We start from the raw sequence: 13,081 nt of genomic DNA, 5'->3' as shown, positions 1-13,081 counted from the left end.
ACCAGTTCAGGGGCAGCAACAAGAAGGCAGGAGGGGACAGGAAAGCTGACCACAGGGAACCGAAGGTCAAGGGGAGAGTGTTGACTTGTTGTGGGGTTGGCAACCAATGTCACAAAACAATATGTGTATTAACAGCTTAATGAGAAACTAATTTGCTCTGTAAACCTTCATCTAAATTACAATAAAAAAAAGAAAAAAGTTTATTGTTTTAAGCCACTAAGTTTAGAGATAATTTGTCATTCAGCAGCAGAAAACTAATACACAAGATATCATTTTTTACAAATCTCAAAAACAAGCAAATTGTTTAAACAAACATATATACGTGAAAAAACTTTTTCTTTTTTAAGTAAGGGGATATCAGACAAATCCTTCCACTCAGAAAACTACAATACCTGGATTAAATACATTAAAAAATTGTTTGAAAGCATCAGAGAGCAACTTAGGTTGGCAGGACTGATGAAACCAAGAGTACACAGAGACAGAAAGTAAGGTGAACCATACATTCTGATTTTTCCCTTCAGCCACTTGCCATTTTATAATGCAGAGTAACAGAGGCAGAGGAGAAAGCAGCAGCCTGGGGTTTACAGAAGTTTCATTGGGCTGAGGAGTCAGAAATTGAAGTTCAGGGCTCATCCAGGTGAAGGTGGTAAATACCTCAGGATTTAGTTGAGATCCTAGAAGGGCTATGCACCTAGGAATGAGTATGCTCTAGAAGTAAGAACTATCCCCTAGGAATCTATGAAAGATGCACAATTAGAAACAGACCAAGCTAACAACGTCCCTAAGCCCATCCTCAATTGTTATCAGGGTGATCTGACCAAATGCTACTTACTTGCCATAAGAAAATTAAATAATCTTTGAAGTGAGATAACATCATCTTGTAACAATTGTAGAAAAATAGAGACTCTACAATTTTTTAAAGATGATGTCTCGAATTCAATCAAAAATTACCAGGCATGCCAATAAATAGAATCAAAAGACTAAAAACCAAGGAAAAAATAAAATAATAGAAAAAACAGTGATGCAGATATTGGAGTTATCAAACAGGGACTTTAAAATACAAGTAGTCCCTGACTTAGGATGGGGCTCCGTTCTGATGACCCCATTGTAAGTCAGTTCTGATGTAAGTTGAATATCTCTTTTTTTTTTTTTTGTTCCCATTATTATTGCATTTTATTATCTGTATCTTTATAAATCTAATCTTTATTTGTCTTTGTGGGTTGGTATGAGAATAATAACACCAGCAAATAACATCAGCCCTGCAACTTTGTATGTACTACATATTACTAATGATAAGATGCACGTACACAAAAAAGTGGACAGTCATAAGTGTGGTTCATCATAACTTAAATACATCATAAGTCAGGCGTCCCTGTAGCTATTACTAATATGTTCAAAAAAAAAATAAAGGAAAGGATAGAGAATTTCACCAAAGAACTAGAATATGTTTTTTTAAAAGGTACATGAACATTCTAGAACTAAAACAATAAAATACCGAAATTCAGAATTGAATAGATGGCTTTTACAGCAGATTAGACATGGCCAACAGAGGATAGTGAAGATCAAAGAGAAAAGAATGGAAAAGGGCAAAAAGAGCATAAAAGGTACAAGAATATGGTTCAAATGTCCAGCATATTTGTAATTGGAGTTTCACAGGGAGAGGAGAAAGAGAATGAGATAGAAGACATTTTTTAAAGAAACACTGGTTGAGAATTTTCCAAAAAGCCATAGATTAAGGAATCTCTACAAACCCCAAGCAACATAAATATAAGAAGGTCACACTTTATGAAGGATATTTCCACTAAGTACAGAATTTTAGGTTGGCAATTACATTATTTTAGCACTTTAAGATTTTCCTTCTGGTTTCCAATTTTCTTCTGTTGCTTAGCTGTTAGTTTTATTGCTGCTCTTTTGAAAGCAGTATGGTTTTTCTCCCTGGCTGCTTTTAAGATTTTTCTCTTTGTCTTTGGTTTTAAGCTGTTTATTCAGTGTAGCCAAAAAAAAAAAAAACAATGGCCACAACACAATGTCTATTAACAGTAGAATGAATGAATGAATTATGTGGTACATTAACCCAATAGAATACCACTCAGCAATGAAGAAGAATGAACTACTGATGCACGTAACAACATGGATGAATCTCACAAACAGAATACTGACTGAAAGGAGTACATACTGAATAATTCCAAACTAATCTATACTGATATTAGTTAAAACAGTAGTTAGTTACTGTCTTAGTTATCTAGTGCTGCTATAACAGAAATAGCACAGGTAGATGGCTTCAACAAACAAAAGTTTATTCACTTACAGCCTAGTAGACTAGAAGTACAAATTCAGGGTGTTGGCTCCCAGGGAAGGCTTTCTCTGTCATCTCTGGAGGAAGGTCCTTGTCATCAATCTTCCCCCGGACTAGGAGCTTCTCCGTGCAGGAACCCCCAGTCCAAAGAATGTGCTCTGCTCCCAGTGCTTCTTCCTTGGTGGTATGAGGTACCCCTGTCTCTCTGCTTGCTTCTCTCTTTTATATCTCAAGAGATTGCCTCAAGGCACAATCCAATCTTGTAGATTGCATCCTGCCTCACTAACACAACTGCCTCCCATCCTCCCTGATCTACATCATAAAGGCAGGATTTACAACATATACAAAAATCACACAATACCGGGAATCATGGCTCAGCCAAATTGATACACAAATTTTTGGAGGGAGGTAATTCAAGCCATGACAGTTACCTTTGGGGTTCAGAAGGATTGATTGACTAGATAGGAGTGTAAGATAGGCTTCTAGAATAATATCCTGTATCTTGATCTGGGTGTGGTTACATAAGTGTATGCGGTGGTGGGGGGGGGGGGAACCAAGCACACTGTTGTCGATTCCGTCGATTCCGACTCATAGTGACCCCCATAGGGTTTCCAGGGCTATAAATCTCCATGGAAGCAGACTGCCACATCTTTCTCTAGAAGAGCCACTGGTGGTTTTGAGCCGCCAACCTTTTGATTAGCAGCCGTGTGCTTTTAACCCCTGTACCACCAGGGCTCCTACTTTGTAAAAAATAATCAAGCTTCACACATAAAATCTGTGTATTTTAATTTTATGTCTTTTATACTTTAATATAAAAGTTTTTTTTTTTTTTTTTAAGTGATAATATGGTAGTGATGACTGGGAGAGATGGATGATGGGACAGAAAAGGAACACCCCGATGCTTTAAATTATATATATGATGCATATACTCTTTTGCACGTCCCAAATATTACATTAAATGCTAGCAAACACGTTATTTTAGTAAAAGCAAATTATTCAAATATTTAAAACCCAGGTACTGAACTCAGGAAGAATTTTTAAAGTAAAATCAATATAAATGGCTCTGACTGGTATTTAAACACAGAAGACAATTTCATTAATTTAATAAGTGCCCTCCTAGTATCATGCTGATTGTACCTTCCAGAGATCACTTCATATGTGGTAGAGCAATAATAATGACAGGCGTTATTGAATACACACTATCTGCTGGGCACTATTTAGGATACTTTACATGCATTTAATTGTCATATAACCCGATGAGGCAGGTGCTGTGATCACCCCAATTTAACAGATGGGGAAACACACACAGGGAGTTCAAGTGATTTGCCTGTGGCCTCACAGCAGGTAAGCGGTAGAGGCAGCATCTGAAGCCCACGCAGTCTGGTTTCAGAGCCTACCCACTTAACCTCTGTTGCCACTCTGCCTCTCGTAAAAAGCACATCTCCCAAATTCTGGGAGTTCTCGGCCATACCCCTGACTCCTGACAAGACCGGAAATGGAGTTCCAGAGTTATATAAACGCCTGTCTCATATATAGAGGTGCTGTGATGTGTCCATAATTGGGATGACAATGAATTACATGTCATTACCACCAATAACAATAACCATTAAGGCCACACTGCACTATATTACAGAGTATATTAAAAGGCACCATGACTGAATGGTTAACACGTTTCTTAATTCCAGGCTTTCACTAAGAAAGAAGTATCCTGGGTAAATTATCTTCCTTCTCTGAACTCACTCCCATTCATACCAGGTTTATGGTATTTACTACCTTATTTTTTTATGATGTATTAGATTTAGCTATGATCTGTGTCTTATCTCTCTTCTTTGAGGATAATATTTGTTTCTGATTCTTCATTGCCTCCTTGTGGTGTATATGCCTTAGGCATAGTAGGTGCTTAGTAAGTATCTACGTAGCAAATGCATAAACATCAAATAAACAAAGAGGAGGTCAAATATCCAAGCTCTTTGTAAAAGCTTCCATGTATCTTGCCCATCATATTCCACTGCTGTATCCCCAGAGCTTAGAAAATGGCCTGTAAGTTGTATGTTGTTAGCTGCGACTAAGTGGCTCTGACTCATGGCGACCCCATGTTCAACAGAACAAAATGTTACCCAACCCTGTGTCATCTTCACAATTGGTATGCTCGAGTCCATTTTTGCAGCCACCGCGTCTTTTCAGTGCCTTCCAGCACTCTATCAAACAATATTCTGTTGTGATCCATAGGGTTTTCATGGCTAATTTTCAGAAGTAGATCGCCAGTCCTTTCCTCCTAGTCTGTCTTGGTCCGGTAGCTCCACTGAAACCTGCCCACCATGGTATCTGAAATACCAATAGCATAACTTCCAGCATCATAGCAACATGCAAGCCACAACAGTACAACGAACTGACAAATGGGTGCTGCTGCAAGTCGTAGCTGCTTATTAAATACTAAATTTGGGTTGAATGAATGAATCAACAACTTCTAATCCTCCCACATTTAAGGTATCTGAATGCCATTCCTCAGACTCTGTGAAAGGTCTCGTGGACACTTGCAATGGGTCTGTCAACTCAAAGAGATAAGAAATGGGCTGCTACGTGGTTGGACCTTAAGGATGGAATGAGTTTAGAACAGCAACGTGGACAACTGGCTTGAGACAAAACCCTGTGCCCCGGTCCAAGCATGTGGCAGTGGTGATGGCCTGTCTGCAGGATTTGCAGTTACTAGTTCTTATCATACATTGGGGATCGGGATGAGTGTGACTGTCTCCACTACCTTCAAGGGTTTTCCTTCCTTGTCTAATAAGAGTTCACCATAGGCTGCCAGGTCAGGAGTAGAGCTCTGTGGTGGAGTGAGGAGAAGAAGTTCCCTCAGCCTCCCACTTCCATCAATTGTTTCCCTTTGGGAATCATTCTCCTAGTAGTGGGGAAGGCACGTGATGGCCCTTTTTAAATACAGAACATACAATTCAGAGTGAGCTATGCCTTGGGGCACCTCTAGAACAGCCTTTTGGGGAAAGACTGTTCTTCTGTTCCCTTAAAAAGCATGCCTTGTTCTTCCAAACCAGATGCCTGCCCTCCTTCCTCACCCTCCTCTCCTGCCCTTCACCTCCTTCCCTCTGCCACTTGAGCTGTGTTGTCACCTCCTCTCCCTACCCCTGCCTTTCTTTCTAGTCTGCAGTGGGGAAAGCCAGCAGCTTGGTCTTAGGGGCAGAAAGAACCTACAAACCCACACAGCCCTAGAACAAACTGTCTTCTGGGGACTCACTCAGCAGAGTATCAGAACCTGACACGTCAGTCAGGTTTGTCAGTTCACATCCTTTTAGTGCCGAAAGTCAAGTTCTAGCCATCATGCTATTTCACGTCGGATGTGGGGCATTTCTTAGTAAAGCTTTGAGCTTCCATCTCCTCTCTACCCCCATTCCTTTGGCTAAGTGACATTGGAATCTGTATTGGGGATGGGAGGAGCCTGAGGAAACAGCTGCCTGACCTCTGTCCCTCTCTGACTTGAGTCCGCTCTGAGTGTCTTCCCTCAGAAGCTAGTGTCTGAGAAATTTCATTCTGAGCCTTCCTTGTCTTCTAGGTGTATTCATTCATTCACAGCATTCTGAATGGGTTTTTATGGCACCTGCCTCAAGCACTTTTGTTCCAGTTACTTCTGTCTCCGTCTGTTTTCTCAGGCCCTCTCTGGGTCCCCACCTCTTTTCTCTCTGGGTCTCCCTCCGTTTCTTTCTGTCTCTATCTCTTTGCGTCTCTGTCCAGGTCCGGACCTCTTCCTACGGCTCTGTCTCTGTCTGTCCTTTCCTGTCTCTCCTTGCCTCCCCCTCCATCCCCTGGAGGACTCTGGGAAATGCCTAAGCGCAGCAGTACATGTTGCACCGCGGCTTTCATCCCGATCCAGGTGGCTACAATCCAGTACAGGATTTACGGTGCCCTGACCCTGAGCCGTCAAGAAGGAACAGCCAGATTAATGGGGTGGGCGGGCTGGGGTAATAATCGTTTGTTTGATGTGACAAGCCTGATAGGCGTTGATTTACTTACAGACTGATGGGCTTTTAATTGAGCACCTCCATCCCAGTCACTTCAAAGGCAGGGGAAGTTGACAAGGGGCCCTTTTCACGAGGGTTCCTGGTGACTGACAGGCCCCCTCTGCTAACGCTCCGCCCCGCCCGGCCCAGGATTGGCCCGGGCAGCCCTTACCCGGCCCTCTGGCAAACTAACACATTTTCTTTGTAACTCAGAAATGGCCTTTTGTCTGCTGCCAAGGGAGGCAGGCCTTGCTCGGAAGGCCCCCGCATCTCCCAGAAGGGTGAGGAATGAAGAGAAGTGGGAGAGCTGGGACGGGTCTGGGGAAGAGGGGACCAGGAGGAGGCTGGGAGATTCCAGGCCCTCGACGAAGACGACGTACAAATGGCTACTCTGTTCTTTCCCTTTTTTGCGGGCCCAGGTCTCTTCCACTTCACTGTCTTCTCCTTCTCTTCACTTCCCCCGTCCTTTTTAACCCTTCCTTTTGCTTTACCCTCCCCAGCTCTCAGCCCTTTTCATCTCCTCCTCTTTCTCCTCCCACTTCCTCCTTCCTTATCCCTCCCAGGAAACGGCCTGGAGTCTCTAACGCCCCTAGTGTGGCCTGTTAACACCAGTTCCCTCAGCGTGCATAGGCTGTCTTTCCTTCCCAGGCTAGGGGCTTTGTGTGAGGCCTTCAGATTAAGGCAGACCCTTGGACTTGGACGTCAGGCTCCATAGACCCCTCCCTCCTGCAGGCTACAATGTAAGGGGTCACAGACCTCCATGGCTAAGGCCGAGGACTGCAGTTCAGTGAAATTTTCTTTTCTTATTTGCTCTAGATGTTTCCATAACATAGTGGCTACTCTATTTGAAATTTCATAAAAGATTCTTTATCAGGAAGTTCTGTCCGTAGAGATTTTGCTTTGGCTATGTTTGGTTAGTTTGTTTTGCTGAAGTCCTAATTCTTGGAAGAAGATATGCCCAAAGCTTTCTTAAAGGGTCAGCTCACTTCCCGCTGGCTGGGGGGCCAGACGAGTGGGGTCAGTGAGGAATAAAGGATAAGATCCCATCCCAACCCCACAGTGCAGAGTCCCTGAACTCTGGAGGAGGGACCCCCTGCAGCCCCCAAGCTTCCTCACTAGGTTGAAGAGTCAGTGAGACACCCAGCCAAGAGGAGCTTCATTTTCAAGCCTGGTTAGTAACTGCCCTGAAACTTGCCCTGTGCTCTCTTTTTCCCCTGTAATAACTTGTCCAAGCTCACACAGCAATAAGGAAATGAAAGAGGAAATGCCTGGCTAGAAAGACAATAATAACTCATATTTGCATAGTTTTATTTAGTTTGGAAAGTACTTTCACATATATTATTCTAATTGATCTTCTAGCAACTGTGTGAGGTAGGTGAGTGTGATGTTTTTATGCCCATTAGACAGATGATAAAATTGAGATTGAAAGGATAATGTGTTCCTGTTGTTCTTATTAGGTACCATCAAGTCGGTTCAAATTCATGGCAACCCTACGTACAACAGAAAATCTTAGCCGGTCTTGTGCCAGTCTCACAATCATTGCTGTGTTTGAGCCTACATGTGTTCCTAAGAGGCAAAATTCGGTCTTAACCCTCAAGTATTCTTCCTCTGACTCTGATTCTTTACCGTTGCCCCTTACTGCTTCCCAAAGACTGTTGTCCCATTCTGAAACTAGCAGTTCCTTCTCCTGTTTTCCCTTCCTCTTTTTCTACTTTTCAGATCCTTCCCTGACTCCTCACCTTCCTGGCTTAGGTGTTCAGGTACAAAGCCTTCAGCTCTAGCCTCTGAAAGCCAAACCTCTCCCTCTGTCTCTTCCCTGAAGGCCACTTCCAAACGTTGCCTGAGAGCACAATGCTCCCCCAAGACTCCTGGCCTCAGCTCTCATGCACTTTAATACTAGACATGATCATGGGTGAACCACCTACGCTTCTGTCCTCTGCTGTTGAGAACAAGTCCACTAATACTGTTCCCTGACGACTATTTTAAGACCTACCTGACAGACTCTTCTCAGAACTAAAAAAAAAAAAAAGTGTCTCTCCTAACCTGCCTGAGGGGCATTTTCTACTACAGAGCCAAGTCTAGGGCAGAGGCTTTGGAGCAGTTAATCATCTGTCCCTTCTCTGCCTTATGCCTTGAACATATTTCCATTGATGCACTGAACAAACTATGATTTAATGATGGGTTTACATGGCGGTACCCCTGCCGGAGCCTAGAGTCAGATCCTTTAGGGCAGATACATATCTTTTCACTTTGGTATTCCCAGTGACCAGAAGTGAAATTTTTATTGATATACTTGGTGCTGAATTATCTGTTGAAAGGCAGTATAGCATAGGGGTTGAGTCAAATAATCTAGGATCAGAATCCCAACTCCACTGCTCACCACCTGTAGCCCTTTGAGAAGTCACTTAAATTATCTGTACCTCAGTTTCCTCATCTGTAAAATGGGATAAAAATAGTACCTACCTCATAAAGTTATTGTGAGGATTGAATGTGTTAATAACATTTTATCCCATCTACAATGCACCATTATTTTAGGTCCTATTAAGGAAGGTGGAAACCCTGGTGGCGTAGTGGTTAAGAGCTACAGCTGCTAACCGAAAGTTCGGCAGTTCGAATCCACCAGGTGCTCCTTGGAAACTATGGAGCAGTTCTACTCTGTCCTATAGGGTCGCTATGAGTCGGAATCGACTTGACGGCAATGGGTTTGGGCTTTATTAAGAAAGGTAAAAAAAAAAAACAAAACATGCTGTCATATAATTAAGACACAGCGCTTTCTAATCTGTGTCAGAGATGTTGAAGATGTGGAAAAAACACATCTTAGAGTTGCTGAGCTACGTCTGTGTAAAACACCTAGAGCTGCAGCTGGTACAGAGAGCAGCTGTGTCAGTGATTGTTGCCGCTGAATTGCATTCTTACAACAGCCCTTCGATGAGCGGGTTAATCCCTGTTGTGCAGATGAGGAAACAGGTTCAGAGAGATGAAGTAACTTGACCAAGTTCACATTAGCCGGCGAGGTTACAGCAGGCATTTAAACTTGCCTTTAAGGTGCAATAATCTATAGTTATTACAATAGCTGGCAGCCGCCCACCAAGCTACCAGGGAGTTAGGAGCTAGGTTTTGTTCTCAATTGCATTAGCTTTCTTTAATCTAAGTTTTTTCCCCCTCTGGTATAATTACTCTCCTTTTTCCTCCCCCTCCTCTTTGTACAGCTCTAATCTTTTTTTATATTTTTCTGTTAATGGCTTCAGGTTTTACTGTTTTGAATTGTCAGCAACCTCAAATCCTTTATGGAGGTCCAAACCATAACCAAACTCATTGCCGTGGAGTCGATTCTGACTCATAGTGACCCTATGGGACAGAGTAGAACTGCCCCGTAGGGTTTCCAAGGAGCGCCTGGTGGGTTCAAACTGCTGACCTTTTGGTTAGCAGCTGAGCTCTTAACCACTACACCACCAGGGCTTCCTTTATAGAGGTATGGAGGTAGGAGGGGTATAAATAAATATAAAGGTAAAAATTAATGCTTAAAGATGACATGTAGCAAAAAAAAAATGAGAGAGTGTGTGCATATAGTCACCCATGGAGATGTGCAGGCTCCAGCGTGGACACCCTCTAAATACTGCCCCCAAGGACCCCCGGCATGTCAACATCCCACTCGTTGGCTCCCTTGAACTCTCCCACTGAGGCTAGGAAAGCCTCTGATTCTGCCCTTTCCTCATAAAAATGCAGGAACCTCAGCTTGCCCCTCCAGCTGGGTCGTCAGCCACACCAGACTCTTTCTTCCCCATGTCCCGGTGAGACACGGGTGGTGGGAGAGGGGCAGTTAGCTCCTCCGGGATCTTCTCTGGCTCTTCTTGGTGCCCCCCAATAAGAAGCATCTTGAATGTCCTGAAAGAACATGGGTTTCTAGCTTGCTGTTGCAGAGACTGAGGCTAGGAGGGAACCACATTTAGCTCCAAATGGAACCAATGTAAAAAGTATACGGCTGGTTTTGACATCACAAAGGGAGCCGCCAGAATGTATTTTATTGGGGATTTTGTGGTGGTCTCCCCACAACCTAGTGGCAGTGCAGAGCCCATGGCTAGGGCAGGTCAGAGAATGATGCCACTTGCTGCTTCTGCGTCATTTCCCCAGGTGACAAACCCCAATATTCTGCCCTTTCTGCCAAGCGTGTACTGCTTCTGTTAAAAAGATAATGAATAAAATACGGCATAGCATTGTACTTTTTCCCCCTACCAGGTAAAGAGGCCGTGAGCAGGCCAACCAGTAACCGGTTTCTATTGAGTCTACGCTGACTCCTGGCAGTCCTAAGTGTGTCAGAGTAGAGCTATGCTTCAAAGGGTTTTCAATGGCTGATTTTTGGAAAGTAGTAGCCAGGTCTTTCTTCTGAGGCACCTCTAGGTGGACTTGAACCTCCAGCCTTTTGCTTTGCAGCCCAGCTCTTAATCCTTTGTGTCACCCAGGGACTCCTATGGGCCAGCTAGACCAAAAAAGCCAAACCCGTTGACATCGAGTCAGTTCCGACTCATAGTGACCCTACAGGAAGATTAGAACTATCCCATAGGGTTTCCAAGGAGCAGCTAGTGGATTCGAACTGCCAGCCTTTTCGTTAGCAGCCGAGTTTTTAACCACTGCGACACCAGGGCTCCGTGGGCAGGCTAGAGGGTTATATTTGTGAATTTGCTTGGGTTTGTCAGCATGGGATAAGGGATGATGGAGAGTAGAGAGGGTTTCTTCAGACCTTCTCTCCACTGTCCCACATGCCCTGAGACCTGCTCGAGTAAAGAGTGGCGCTGAAAGGTGGGTGAGGAGCGGCCTTAACAGGAACAATGGCGTTAAGGGAGTTTTGCCAAGGGAAGGAGGGAGAACATGCCATTCCTCAGTACCCCTAAATGGAGCCTACTGTTCTTCCTGTAGGGCCAAATCAAAGCTACTAGGTCCACATCTGCCAGACAAAGAAAGGTGTTTCAGGATAAGGAGGGAAAGACGAAAATGGGTTTTCGCCTGCTCATTCACGTACATGTAGTTCATCTCTAAGTCTTCCAAGAAAGCAGCCACACACCAAATCCTTTTCGATGCTGTCTGTAGCTGAGCGTCCTGTGAGATAATCCTCTTAATGGAATATTTAAGAAATAGGATATAAATCACCAACCTTTTATCCTACCTGCAGACTCATATACTGATGCGTATTGTGTATACATCTATCTACATAGAGATGGTGGCAGGTGCCTTTCTGAGCAGATGGTGCCATGTTTTTAGTCCCGATATATTTTTCAATCTTTCAGCCTATTTTCCTCTGGAGGTATGGGTGCAAAAATATAAATTTTAGAGATCAAAGTCCAGAAAATAGACGCATACCTGGAGACATTTCAAAATTAAAATACACACTCCTCTGAAAACCCTTTTTGTCATTTGCCACCAGTAAAAACGCCTCTTGTTATGATGCACTCATAAATAACTTGATTTTGGCATATGCTTTCATACCAAACAGAAAATGAATAAATTAAACTTGATTTACAACCTTTTTCATTTTTATTAGCACTGCTCCGAAGAGTTTATGTAAGGGACGTGCCAGAGCAGTTATGCCAAATGTTTTAAGGCGTTGGTATTGATATTATATAAATTAAGGTGTTTTAATTTGCATTCTTTAATTAACTAAATACTGGCAGAAAAATAAAACACCAGGGCAGCCCTGACTTATTGCCTCTATTAAACTGCTGACGTCTCAGAAAAGACGCTTTAAGTAATCCAATTCATGTGGGGGTGGGGGGAGGGGAATATTAACACTCTCTTATTTGGCAAAACGTATTGGGGTTTAAGAAAACAACTTCCTGCTTTGTTTGCAGGGGTGGTGAGGGAGTGGGTATGTTCTAAGAAGATCTCAATTTGTGTCCCAAGGAAGAATTTGACCAAATGCTTTAGCTATTCACCCTGCCCAGGTCTGAGCTGAAGGGTTCAAGGTGGCAGCCTAGCCCTGCCACTGGGTATGGGCAAGCTCTGGGTGCAGGGCCCTAGAGACCTGTGCTGGCTGCCTTTGCCTCCCAGGGCTGCATCACTGTCAAACTGGGAAGAGAGGAGCTGGCTGGATTAGTTGCAAAGACCCCATTTCGACATGATCGTATCCAGAAACAAAGGAGAGAAATAGTCCAAAGACTCTTCAGCATAGCTGGCTCCTGGTCAATCCTTCCCCATCACACCTAGGCCTCCAGACCACTGGAAAAAAAGAAAAAGTTTTCTAAAAACATGTGCCAGGAGTATTCCAATTCTTTTCCCTACTGTGGGTCCTGTCACCACCTCCACAGGTTTTTTTGTTTTGTTTTGTTTTTGTTTTGTTTTTCATTCATCATCACAGGGGAAGAGAGTAGGTTCTTTCTAGTCTACGTGAATTCTTTTCCCTACTTTCCCTTGTTAGGTCTTGATTTTGGCCCTGTTTCTCCTCTCCCGTAGGGTCAGGGTAAACTCTGATGAGGCTTCATCTTCTGTAATTTTCCCTCCAGACTTTTAGGAAAGAACAGCTGTAAGGAGAAGATTACCTTTGCCAGTTGTTGGACACAAGAAAGTGGTGGTGCACTGGTTAAGAGCTAAGGCTGCTAACTAAAAGGTCAGCAGTTCAAATCCACCAGCTGCTCCTTAGAAACCCTATGGGGCAGTTCTACCCTTTCCTATAGGGTCGCTATGAGTTGAAATTGACTCAGGGGCAACAGGTATGGGTTTTTTGGTTTTAAACTCACAGGGTCCTCAGTGAACCATCTGTACAACAACCCTTAATATTCTCTTG

General features: G+C 43.5%; 1 long non-coding RNA gene across 3 annotated transcripts in view; it reads right to left on the bottom strand.

Annotated features, from left to right (window-relative positions):
- The window catches only part of LOC111751290 (uncharacterized), a 276,943-nt gene that overhangs the window by 213,966 nt on the left and 49,896 nt on the right, over window positions 1–13,081 (bottom strand). The window contains exon 3 of one of the 3 annotated variants that reach the window (XR_010318652.1): window positions 6,320–12,516. The exons of the other annotated variants lie outside the window; for them this stretch is intronic. This is a non-coding gene — a long non-coding RNA (uncharacterized LOC111751290). The remainder of the gene's footprint in view (window positions 1–6,319; window positions 12,517–13,081) is intronic. 3 annotated transcript variants of the gene reach the window in all.

Source organism: Loxodonta africana, chromosome 19 (assembly GCF_030014295.1).
Source record: "Loxodonta africana isolate mLoxAfr1 chromosome 19, mLoxAfr1.hap2, whole genome shotgun sequence".
In the NCBI taxonomy this organism is placed as follows: Eukaryota; Metazoa; Chordata; class Mammalia; order Proboscidea; family Elephantidae; genus Loxodonta; species Loxodonta africana.
The sequence above is the reverse complement of the archived record's forward strand: the minus strand, read 5'-3'. Positions and strand labels throughout refer to the sequence as shown.